Source organism: Halichoerus grypus, chromosome 2 (assembly GCF_964656455.1).
Source record: "Halichoerus grypus chromosome 2, mHalGry1.hap1.1, whole genome shotgun sequence".
NCBI lineage: Eukaryota > Metazoa > Chordata > Mammalia > Carnivora > Phocidae > Halichoerus > Halichoerus grypus.
The window spans coordinates 151,619,001-151,632,278 of NC_135713.1; the positions used below are offsets into that span (position 1 = coordinate 151,619,001).

The window sequence follows — 13,278 nt, forward strand, 5'->3', positions numbered from 1 at the left end:
ACACACACACACACACACACGATGGGAGTATATTTAAGGGAACATAGGAACCTACTGAAAATGTTTCCAATGGCCAAAGCTGGAACAATTTGAGCAATAAAATGAATAAAGCAGTATTAGGTTATAACTCAAATTATAAATATCCATGAGTTCATACTCATGATACAAATAAATGATCAAATAAATAAATAAATGAGGAAGAAAATACAAATCTTCCATACAGAAGAATTCCAAGCAATTTATGTATATACTCTGGTCTGAAGAAAAGAGAGCATAACTCACCATCCTTTAAGTGTGGACTACTCATTGTGACTTCCAAAGAGTTCAATATGGGAAGGGGGGAAAAGAGTAACTTTACAGTGGAGAAACCTGACAAAACAAAACCTGATCAATAGTGATAAGTCATATTGATTATATATACCCTTGATATGATAGGAATGGCATTTTACCTCTGTGGGCTTCCTCTTCCAAACTCATAACCTACATCTAATCATGAGAAAAAAACATCAGACAAATCCCAGTAGAGGGGTATTCTACAAAATACCTGACCAGCGCTTCGCAAAACTGTCAAGATCCAAACAGAAAATCAACAAGGAAACGGTAGCTTTGAATGACACATTGGACCAGATGGATCTAACAGATATAGTCAGAACATTTAGAACATTCCATCTGGAAACAGCAGAATACACATTCTTTTCAAGTGCACATGGAACATTCTCCAGAATAAATCACATATTAGGCCACAAGTCTCAACAAATTTGAAAAGACTTAAGTCACACCATTCATCCTTTCTGATCACTGATGAAACTAGAATCCAACCACTGTGGAGTTATTCTTAGAAAGTGTATTGTAAGCCCTAAGGAGTGATTGTGGAAGCAGCTGAAACGTCAGCAGTGTTCCTGTTCTCAGTGTTCCTGGGCAATGGCCCAGTAGGAGCAGGATCCCATGGTCTCCTGGGTCATTCTTAGAAAGTGTATTGTAAGCCCTAAAGGGTGACTGTGGAAGGAAACGTCAGTAGCATTCCTGGTCTCAGGCAATTGAACGCAATGGCCTGGTACGAACAGGATCCCATGATCCCCTGGGGCAGGGCATAGGTTTAGAGCTATGAAAGAATGTAACCCTCAGTCTCCCTTCCTGTCCCGCTCCTCCCTTATCCCATGACTGCCTCCCTGGCATGCCAGCGCACAGGGAAGCGTGCAGGCCTGCTTTATGGCTCCAAGATAGTTGCCATCCCTTGGTACTCCTTTCCATGCTCTGATGCATCTGTCCTTGCTTTTCTGATAAAAAAATAAAATAAAAGCTATGTGCAGAATCCAGCTGCTGCTACTCTCCCTTGCAGGGGCAGACCTACATGGCTGCTCGGATCGGTGTCTGAGAACTTTATTTTAGTGCGTGACAACAAACCACAAGAAAAAATCTGGAAAGAATACAAACACATGGAGGTTAAATAACATGCTACTAAACAATAAATGGGTCAACCAAGAAATCAAAGAGGAAATAAAAAAAAAAACCACACAGAGACAAATGAAAATGGAAACACAGTGGTCCAAAATCTTTAGGATGCAGCAAAAACCGTTCTAAGAGGGAAGTTTATAGCAACACAGGCCTACCTCAAGAAGCAAGAAAAAAAAATTTTTTTAAGATTTTATTTCTTTATTTGACAGAGAGAGAGAGAGCGCAAGAGAGCACAAGCAAAGGGGAGCTGCAGAGGGAGAGGGAGAAGCAGGCTCCCCGCTGAGCAGGGAGCCCGATGCAGGGTTTGTCCCAGGATCCTGGGATCATGACCTGAGCCAAAGGCAGAGGCTTAACCAACTGAGCCACCCAGGTGCCCCAAAGCAAGAAAAATTTTAAATAAGCAACCTAACCTTACACCTAAAAGAGCCAGAAAAGAAGAACAAACAAAACCCAAAAACAGTAGAAGGAAGGAAATAAAGATTAGGGTAGAAATAAATGAAATAGAAACTAAAAAACCAAAAGAACAGAACAATGAAACCAGGAGCTGGTTCTTTGAAAAGATCAACAAAATTAATAAGCTTTTAGCCAGACTCATCAAAAAAAGCAGGGGGTAGGGCGGGAGGACTCAAACAAAATCAGAAATGGAAGAGGAGAAATAACAACCAACACTACAGAAATACAACAGCTTATAAAAGAACATTATGAAAGATTATATGCCAACAAATTGGACAACCTAGAAGAAATGGATAAATTTCTAGAAACATATAACCTCCCAAAATTGAATCAGGAGGAAATAGAAAATTTGAGCAGACTGATTACCAGCAAGGAAATTGAATCAGTAATGAAAAAACTCCCAACAAACAAAAGTGCAGGACCAGATAGCTAGACAGGTGAATTCTGCCAAACATTTAAAAAGAGTTAACACCTATTCTCCTCAAACTCTTCCAAAAAAATAGAAAAAGAAGAAAAGCTTCCAAATTTATTCTATGAGGCCAGCATTACCCTGATACCAAAACCAATATCCCTGATGAACACAGATGCAAAAATCCTCAATAAAATATTAGCAAACCAAATCTAACAATACATTTAAAAAGTCATTCACCACAATGCAAGTGTGTTTCAATATTCACAAATCAATCAATGGGATACATCACATTAACAAGAGAAAGGATAAAACCATATGATCACTTCAATAAGTGCATTTAACAAAGTACAACATCCATTCATGATAAAAACCCTCAATAAAGTAGTTTTAGAGGGAACATACTTCAACATAATAAAGGCCATATATGAAAAACTTGCAGCTAACATCGTACTCAATGGTGAAAAACTGAGAGCTTTTCCCCCTAAGGTCAGGAACAAGACAAGGATGTCCACACTCACCACTTTCATTCAACATACTGGAAGTCCTAGTTACAGCAATCAGACAAGAAAAAGAAATAAAAGCATCCAAATTGGTAAGGAAGAAGTAAAACTTTCACTATTTGCAGATAACATACTATATAGAAAACCCTAAAGACTCCCCCAAAAAGCTACTACAACTGTTAAATGAATACAGTTAAGGTCACAGGATACAAAATCAATATACAGAAATTCATTACATTTCTACATACCAATAATGAAGTAGGCGAAACAGAAATTAAGAAAACAATCCCATTTACAATTGCACCAAAAAGAATAAAATACCTGGGAATAAATTTAACCAAGGAGGTAAAAGACTTGTACTCTGAAAATTAGAAAACACCAATGAAGGAAATTGAAGATGACACAAACAAATGAAAAGATATTCCATATTCATGGATTGGAAAAACAAATATAGTTAAAATATCCATACTAGCCAAAGCAATCTGCAGATTTAATGCAATTCCTATCAAAATACCAACAGCATTTTTTTTTATTAAAGATTTTATTTATTTATTTGAGAGAGAGAATGAGACAGAGAGAGAGAGCATGAGAGATGGGAGGATCAGAGGGAGAAGCAGACTCCCTGCTGAGCAGGGAGTCCGATGCGGGACTCGATCCCGGGACTCCAGGATCATGACCTGAGCCGAAGGCAGTCGCTTAACCAACTGAGCCACCCAGGCGCCCCCCAACAGCATTTTTCACAGAACTAGAACAATCCTAAAATTTGTATGGAACCATGAAAGGCCTCAAATAGCCACAGCACTCTTTTTTTATTTTAAAGATTTTTTAAAATTTATTTATTTATTTATTTATTTGACAGAGAGAGACACACAGCAAGAGAGGGAACACAAGCAGGGGGAGCAGGAGAGGGAGAAGCAGGCTTCCTGCCGAGCAGGAAGCCCAGTGTGGGGCTTGATCCCAGGACTCTGGGATCACGACCTGAGCTGAAGGCAGACGCTTAATGACTGAGCCACCCAGGCTCCCCTAGCCACAGCAATCTTGAAAGAGAAGAAAAAAACTGGAGGTATCACAATCCTAGATATCAAGATATACTACAAAGCTATAGTAATCAAAACAGTATGGTACTGGCACAAAAATAGATACACAGATCAATGGAACAGAATAGAAAGCCCCCAAATAAACCCACACTTACATGGTCACTTAATCTTCAACTAAGTAGGAAGGAATATCCAGTTGGAAAAAGACAGTCTCTTCAACAAATGGTGTTGGGAAAACTGGGTAGCTCCATGCAAAAGAATGAAATTAGACCACTTTCTTACACCATACACAAAAATAAATTCAAATGGATTAAAGACCTAAATGTGAGACCTGAAACCATAAAAATCCTGGAAGAGAGCACAGGCAATAATGTCTCTGACATTGGCCATAACAACATTTTTCTAGATGTGTCTCCTGAGGCAAGGGAAACAAAAGCAAAAATAAACTACTGGGACTACATCAAAATAAAAAGCTTCTGTGTAGCAAAGGAAACAATCAACAAAACTAAAAGACAATCTACTGAATAGGAGAAGATATTTTTAAATGATAGATCCAATAAAGGGTCAGTATCCAAAATATATACAGAACTTATAAAATTCAACACCAAAAAAACAAATACTCCAGTTAAAAATTGGGCAGAAGACACGAACAGGCATTTCTCCAAAGAAGACATCCAGCTGGCCAACAGACACATGAAAAGATGCTCAACATCACATCAGGGAAATGCAAATCAAAACTACAATGAGATTTCACCTCACACCTGTCAGAATGTCTAAAATCAAAAATACAAGAAACAACAAGTTTGGGGATTAGTTTACCCTGGTGGGAGGACCAAAAAGAGAAATGGCAGAAAACTGGAAAGCACCTCGTAAGGGAGGAGCTCAGGAAAGGAACACCAGAATGTTGTCTGTGATCTGCTGAGATCACTCCTGAACTGCACATGCAAAGTCAGATCACAAACAGACTGCCAAAGACTTTGAGAACTGCATTAAGAGACAAGCCACCATGCAGGTTCCAGCCTGGCCCCTGGGTGACACATGCAGGGACAGATCCAAACAGCATTACAAAGACCTGAGAAACAGAACTGGCCACAGAAGACTGACTGAAACTTGTGACCAGGACCCAGCCAGCTCAGCTGCCTTATAAAACAAAAATACCAGCATAATCTATAGGATTTAAACAAGATTGACTCCCACGCCATAAAATTCAAAATATTCAGAATACGATAAGAAGAAGAAGAACCAGGGAAATGTCAACTCACATGAAAAGAGACAACAGAATGCCATGGTGAAGATAGCACAAAGGTTGGGATTATTTGACAAAGACTTTGAAGGAGTGGTTATAAAATACTCCAACGAGAAAGGACAAACAGTGTTGAAGTGAATTAATAGACAGAAAGTCTCAGGAAACAAATGGAGACTCTAAAGAAGAACCAGATGAAATACTTTAGAACTAAAAAATACAATGAGTAAATGTTGTTTAATTCACTGAATGAGCTCAACCACAGAATGAAAATGACAAAGGGAAATGACACATAGATAACAGAAACTATGTAATTTGAACAACAGAGGGGAAAAAAGATTGAAAAATGTGAACAGAGCCTTAAGAACATGTAGAAGAATACCAAAGGTCTAACATTCCTGTCACAGAGTCCAAGAAAGACAGGAAAGAGGGTGTGGTGCAGGAAAAAGAAAAAAAACTTTTTTTAAGAGATAATAGCTTAAATTTTCTCAAACTTCCTAAAAGACATAGACACACAGATTCAAAAAGCTCAGCAAATCGCCGACAGGATAAAACAAACAAACAAAAATCCTTACCAGGCATATCATAATCAAACTACTGAAAACTAAAGACAAAGAAAAAAATCTCGGAAAGAGGAAAGCGTCGTGCTTCCTACAGAGAAACAATGATTCACAAGACTGAGGTGTCCTCATCAGAAAGAATGGAGGCCAGGAGGAAGGGGAATCCTAAAGTGCTCAAAGAAAAGAACCGTCAACTCAGAATTCTATATCCAGCAAAAATATCCTGGAGGGATGATGGTAAAATAAAGATGTTCTCCAATAAAGAAAAACCAAGAGAATCAGTGGCCAGCAGACCCGCTCCAAAAGGTTTGCTAACGGAAAGTCATTCTAACAGACTAGAAATGATACAAGCAGGAAACCTGCAATATTGGGAATAAAGGAATAGCAACAGCTATTTTAAATATCTAGGTAAATACACTATTCCTCTCCTAATGAATTATTAAGTATGTTTGATGGTTGACAGCAAATATTATAATCCTACCAATTTTAATATACGTAGATGTGACACAATGGGCTGGCCTCTGATACCATCTCCTCGTTCTGCCAAGAACTTCTCGCTCTGCTCAGTGTGTCTTTTCTCTACCACGTGGCTTCTCCTTCTTCATAGCTTCTGTTTCCTGTGGCCATCTTGTCTCTTCCTGGCCCAATCTCATGAATTCCCATGAAATTTCACCAGCTAACTGAAACTCTCACTGCCTATTTGCCTGTAATGCCCACCCTCTCCCTGGCTCTCCTCTGTTCCCACCAACCTAAGAGGTGCCTACTCAGATTTCCAGACTCAGAAGTTTCTTCTGTGTCCCCTACTTTATGCTCCACAGCACGGTGTACAGAATTATTTCTTCATACTAACACATGGCGGCATGTAATTTTTACATTTCTGCTTCCCCCACTAGACGACATACCCCTACGGGGCAACACGTCTGCATTCTCAGTGCCTGGAGCATAGCAGGTGCTCACAGACATTTTTTTTTTTTTTTTTAATGAATCCAGTAAACAAACAAAATACTTTCCTACCTTTACCCTTCTTTTTCTCTGAAACAAGCAACCAGGCCTTCCAGCAGGGGCTTCTTTGAACCTCTGTAAGAATTAAATAATCTATTCGCTGCTTACCATAGTAGAGCTGAGGGAGCTAACTCCACCTAATTTCCCCTAGCCTGAGGCCTGTGTGGGCCCTCGCACAGCCACCTTGTGACCACGTCCAGTGGGGCCTCTAACCCTGGGCCCTACCAACGACAGGTGGGAGAGTGATCTTCACTCCATCTCATGCTCTTACCCTTCGTCCCCAAATACTCACTTCCACGTCTCCTTCAACCTGCTCCCTTTATCCTTTGCCATGACTTTTCCCTCATATCTTCCCATATATCTCTATTATTTATTCCCCCAACTTTGTCTTCTTTGTCTCCAAACACTGACCAACCACCCTATCCCTAAGCATAATCATTGTGCATAAAAGCTACTGAACATCTATGGTACCCACACCCTATGCCAGGCACTGAGGATAAACAGAAGGAGGCATAGTCTCTGCACATGGGAAACTCTAAAAGGCAAAACATGGATCTAAAGAGATATATGGGGGCGCCTGGGTGGCTCAGTCCGTTAGGCGTCTGCCTTTGGCTCGGGTCATGATCCTGGGGTCCTGGGATCGAGCCCCGCATCGGGCTCCCTGCTCTGCGGGAAGCCTGCATCTCCCTCTCCCGCTCCCCCTTCTTGTGTTCCCTCTCTCGCTGTGTCTCTCTCTGTCAAATAAATAAATAAAATCTTAAAAAAAAAAAAAATAGAGAGATATATGTAAAGACTGATCCAGTCTATCAATAACTAGCATCCTCAGGTTTTTGAAGGGAAATACCAAGGACACTGGAGGTGGTCAGAAAATGCTTCTTGTTAGAGACAGGGCATTGATGAGGGAGCAGAAGGCAAGCTGAGGACAAAGCAGAAGCTGACACCCCACAACCCACCCCCCAATGGGATATCTGTGACATTCCTCATGCACTCCTCACTGCCCTAAAGCTAAGGAAAGGAAAAACAAATTGTTAACTTATAGAGATCACAATCCTGCAAGACCTGAGTCTCCCCGTTTACAAATGTCTTAGCAATCTATAAGAACAAAGCATTTCTATCAATAACCTGGCTTCCAGAAGGAAATGTAGATACAATTAAATGTCCTTATAACCTGCAGCCCATTGAAAGATACTTGAATTGGGCAGAGTGTAATGTTCCTCCAGGAAGCTCCCAACTATCTTCATGTTAATGCCTTGCTAGAGGGAAAAACAACCTTAACTGGACACTGGCAAGGCCTCCCGTATCCTGTGAGTCTTCTTTAACATATGAAAATCCTTTTGGGGCGCCTGGGTGGCTCAGTCGTTAAGCGTCTGCCTTCGGCTCAGGTCAAGATCCCAGGGTCCTGGGATGGAGCCCCGCATCGGGCTCCCTGCTCAGCAGGGATCCTGCTTCTCCCTCTCCCACTCCCCCTGCTTGTGTTCTCTCTCTCTCTCTCTTTCTCTCTCTCTCTCTCTCGCTGTCTCTGTCAAATAAATAAAATCTTAAAAAAAAAAAAAGAAACCTCCTTTTTCCTTACCTCCCCCAACCCCATAGTATATATATAATCAGCCACACCTCACAACCCAGGGCAGCAGCTCTTTCTGCCCATGGGTCCTGTCCCTGTGCTTTAATAAACCACCATTTTGCACCAAAGACGTCTCAAGAATTCTTTCTTGGTTGTCAGCTCCGGACCTCACCTCACTGAACCTCCCCTATATTCCAAAACCCCATCAGCATGACTGGGTTTTGAGATAGGAAGAAAAGCTCTCGGACAGTTCAGAAAAAGGGAATCAGAATTTCAGACTGAGTTAGTGGCTTGAGCAGAGATCCAGGAGCCAAGAGGTACAAGGTGTTTTAGAACAATAGTTAAATTATTTAGGCTAGAATAAAAAGGAGGTATAGGGAAGTCATGGAGATGAGATTGGAAAGATAATTTGGTGCCAGACTATGAGAGGTCTAATTGCCAGGTTGAGGAATTGGGACAGTGGTGGGTAAGCAAGAAAACAAGGATTTCTAGGTTGAGGAAGAACAGAAGATTCAGATTTAAATAGTGATTATAAAGGTTGGCATGGCCAACAAATGTCTCTTACACATATGAAAAGAGTTTTCAGCCTCATTCACAATAAAACAAAAACAAATGAAAAGACACCAAGGTACTATTGTTTTACTAATCAGATTGGGGGAAAAAATCTAAAAATAACAACAATAATAAAAGTAATTAACACTCTCTTGCTATGTCCCATTCACTGTTCTAAGTGCTTTAGACACATGAACTCATGTGTTTAATAGCACACTCTTTTGTGTGTAATAGGATAATAGGGTAGTCACAATCTCATTCGGTGCTTGTGGGTTATGTTTATTTTTGTTTCCCAGGACCCCGGGACCATGACCCGAGCCGAAGGCAGACGCCTAATGACTGAGCCACCCGGGTTATGTTTATTGAATAGAGCCCCTAAGGAGGGCAAATGGTAATATCTAACAAGATTACAAATGTATATCTCCTTTGAGCCAGCAGTAATGTTTCTGAAATGTCAGTATTCAAACACACTTGCACACAGACGAAATAATGTGAGTAGAAGGTTAATCATTGTCTCACTGTTTGCTTTAGTAAAAAATCAGGAAAACATCTAAATGTCCATCAGGAGATGACTGGTTAAATACGTTATAGTAAATTCATACAATGAAATATTTTGCGGCTGTAAAAAGAATGAGGAAGTTCTCTGTGCTGATACACAAAGATATCCAAAATACACATAAAAAGGGCAAGATTAAGAACAGTGTGATTAAGAACGCCTGGGTGGCTCAGTCAGTTAAGCATCTGCCTTGGGCTCAGGTCATGATCCCAGCGTCCTGGGATCAGCCCCACATCGGGCTCCCTGCTCAGCGGGGCATCTGCTTCTTCCTCTCCCACTCCCCCTGTTTGTGCACTCTCTCTCTAATAAATAAATAAAATCTTAAACAAAAAGAAAAGAAAGTTTATTTTTTAAAAAAGAACAGTGTGCTTAGTATGCTCTCTTTTGCATGCATTCATTTTGCTGGTTTGTTCATAAAGAAATTCTGAAGGAATAAACAAGAAACTAATACCGTGGTCTCCAGGAAGGAGGTTGTGTGGGGATTAAATAGACAGGGACAGGAAGAAGACTTTTCATTCTATGCCTTGCTATTCATTCTAAAAATTGAAGGGGAGCTAGTACATTTATAAATTCTTGGAGGCGGCGTGCACTGGTACCGTAACATGGAAGGAATGTGCCTCTGAGTATCTAGAAACATAAAAATATACATGACTTTTCCCCATTAATTTTTAAAAGGATTTTATTTTTAAGTCATTATTTTAAGCCCCACCCAACATGGGGCTGGAACCCACAAACCTGAGATCAAGAGCTGCATGTTCCACCGACTGAGTCAGCCCGGCGCCCTTCCCCGTTAATCCTCCTGGAAACTGACTCTACTTCTCAGAAAAATCTATTTTATTTTCCCAGGGAAAATTTGCAAAATGATTTTTTAACCCAAAAAATCATTACTCCCAAATATAAAATTCAGCATGGCCGAATCAATCATTGTAATCTACCAAATGGAATAAACAAGTGCGAACAATAGTTATAAAAACCAGGTTTCCTAATACCATCCTCCATCCAAGACTCTAGGGCTGGGGCAGAGAAAAATACAAGATGAGCCTAGAGCATCTCACAGTGCCGGAGGTAAGGAAGTGTTAAAAAATAAAAATAAATAAAAGGATGGAGCATACCATGGGGAACACAGGAACCAACCTGAAAGAGCCACCAATGGCCAAAGCTGGACAATTTCGGCAGCAAAGTAAACAATGAAGGATTAGATTATAACCCAAAGTATAAGATAAGTATACTTACTGATAGAAATAAATAAATGATTCCATTAATACATAACTGAGGAGAAGAAATAAACATTCCTTACAGAATTCTGAATAATTCATGAAGATACTACCCCCTCCAGGAAAAGGAGCATGGTTTCCTTCACCTCTTCTGGGCGTGGGCCGGACCCAGTGACTCAGAACAGAGCTGGGAACAGGGAAAGCAGGAACCTTACAGGAGAGAAACCTGGCCGATGCTGCCTTAGCCAAGTGAGCAAGGTCACATCACCAGTAATTGTCACGTGGATATCGCACGCCTTCTGATGCAATGTGATAAGAACGGCATGTCCCCTCTGCGGTAGTCTTTCCAAAAACACATAACCCCATTGTAATCGTGAGAACAATCAGACAAACCCGCTTTGAGAGACTTTCTACAAGCACTTAAAACCAGTCCTCCCCCAAGCTCTCCGGGTCATGAAACATGAGGAAGTGCTGAGAAACTGTCATAGGGACTGAGACAGAACAAGTACACGCAATGTGGCTGTCCTGGGTTGGATCCTGAATTTACAAAGGATACGAAAGGAAAAACTGGTAAAGCCCGCACAAATTCTGGAGTTTGGTTAATCGTAAGGTACCACTGGCGATTCCCTGGTTTTGTCAAGTGGACTGATATAAGGTAAGACGATGACGCTGGGAGAGACAAACCCGGTGAGGGACCTATGAGAAGTCTCTCGACGGTTTCTGCAAATCCTCTGTAATCAAAATAGATTCCACACTACAAATTTTATTAAGAAAACTCTTAACAACATGGAAAATGCTTATGATGCGACATTAATGGGGAAAAAAAGGGATGACAAAGACGTATCTGCCCAGGGGAAAAGGGAAAATGAATAGAAAGACAAGAGGAAGTGAAAGTTGGCTCCCTCTGGCCTGTCCCACCTGGTCTCGGCCCCACACTTTCAACTTCGCTGAGGCAGCCACCCAAACACTCAGAGGAGTGTCTGCCCTTTTCTCTCCTGCCAGCCCAAATCCTCTTCCACCCTCCCCATGAAAGAAGCTCTACCGCACTTGTTGGAATGGCTCCTTCCCTTTGTGCCAAATTTCCTGCCTGTGGGTGTTCTATGCCCAAGCCCTACCTTGACTTTGCTGTGAGACAGGTCATACCCTCCTTCCCAGAGCTGGACATGACTTTGCTTCTGCAGGTGCAAACACAACTGCCCCGGACATTTTAGGTTCCCTAAGGGCTGGATGCCCATGTGGATCCACTTCCCACCCTCCCACTTCCTGAGGCCCGTGCACCTGCGTAAGTGAGACCCGGGCTGGTCTCTTGAGCCCTGGGCATCCCAAAATGAGACCATAAGGAGGCAGGAGTGAGGCCAAGGCCCATCAAAGAGTAAGCTCAGTGTGTGGGGGGATTCCTGGATCTCTGCGCATCTGGGTGTGGAGAGGAACACTGTGCTGTAGGCCAGGATCCCTTTTTATCCTTCTTTCAAAGCCCCTGATGGCAGACCAGATCTCCCCGAACATCCCAGCTCAGTTTCCCTCCCCAGTAGGCACGGTCCTGAAAAGTCTATGTGCCAGTTCTCCTTGTTCAACCCTCTCCAGCTCTAGAGTAGAGATGTAGGATGTAGGAGAGATGGGATAGAAGATGAAGGGAACATTACTGACCTCAGACATCAAGTCCACACAGGTAGTATGAGCTGAAGGCTGGAACCTGGGTCTCTCAGGAGGAGGCAGCTACAGAGAACATGGAGGACAGGGGCTAGAAGCTTCCAGAAGCTTGAGATCCCTTTTCTCTGCTTCCCAAGTGGTCCTGGCAGTGCAATCGAGGAATATTTCTCACCTGGCCTGTGTGAATGGGAGCCGCCTTCCCTGAACAATGGTTGAATCCAGGACCTGGTGTTGGATCTGTCCTAGGAGTGCCCCCAGCTAGCCCCCAAGTCCACAACTTAGGTTCCGGCTCACTCTTGGTGGTGTACATTCTCTGGGTATGGGCCCATGTATCCACCATTATGGTATCACCCAGGGTATTTTCACTCTCTGGAAGTCTTCTGTGCTCTGCTCGTTCACACCTCCTCTTCCTCTGCTGGTCCATCCCTCCTCCTCCCTCCAAGCCCTGGCAAGCACTCATGTTTTCATTTCTCCACAGCTTTGCCTTTTCCAGAATGTCATATTGTTGGAATCGTACAGTATGGAGCCTACAGACTGGCTTCTTTCACTCAGTGATATGCATGTAAGGTTCTTCATGTATTTTCATGGCTTCACAGCTCATTTAGTTTTAGCACTGAACAATATTCCATTGTCTGGTTGTACCAGTTTATTTATGCAGTGAAATGATGCTCCATATGTGAAGTTTATTTATTTATTTATACTTAAGGACATCTGGGTTACATACTTTTGGCAATTATGAATAGAGCTGCTATAAACATCCGTGTGCAGGTTTTCACGAGAACATAAGCTTTCAATTCCTCTGGATAAATACCAAGGAACATGACTGCTAGATCATATGGAAAAAAATGTGTTTAGTTTTTTTTGGGGGGGGGTGTTTTCTTTCAAGTTTTAATTTAAATTCCAGTTAACATAAAGTGTAGCATTAGTTTCAGGTGTACAATTTAGTGATTCATCACTTATATACAACACCCCGTGCTCATCAGGACAAATGCGCTCCTTCACCCCCATCCCTTATTTCACCCATCCCCCCACCACCTCCCCTCTGGTGATTATCAGTTTGTTCTCTACAGTTAAGAGTCTGTT

General features: G+C 41.8%; 1 protein-coding gene across 33 annotated transcripts in view; it reads right to left on the bottom strand.

Annotated features, from left to right (window-relative positions):
- LOC118519108 (polyunsaturated fatty acid (12S)/(13S)-lipoxygenase, epidermal-type-like) overlaps positions 1-13,278 on the bottom strand; it is a 156,209-nt gene that overhangs the window by 80,414 nt on the left and 62,517 nt on the right. For 2 of the 33 annotated variants that reach the window (XR_013445967.1, XR_013445966.1), the window contains exon 7: positions 3,654-3,857. The exons of 26 other annotated variants lie outside the window; for them this stretch is intronic. The gene's annotated coding sequence lies outside the window, so the exon portion shown is untranslated. Of the gene's footprint in view, positions 1-2,845; positions 2,865-3,653; positions 3,858-4,012; positions 4,103-6,674; positions 6,738-12,016; positions 12,262-13,278 lie in introns of those variants that run through there. 5 more of the 33 variants (XR_013445951.1, XR_013445955.1, XR_013445964.1 and 2 more) reach the window with 5 other exon arrangements.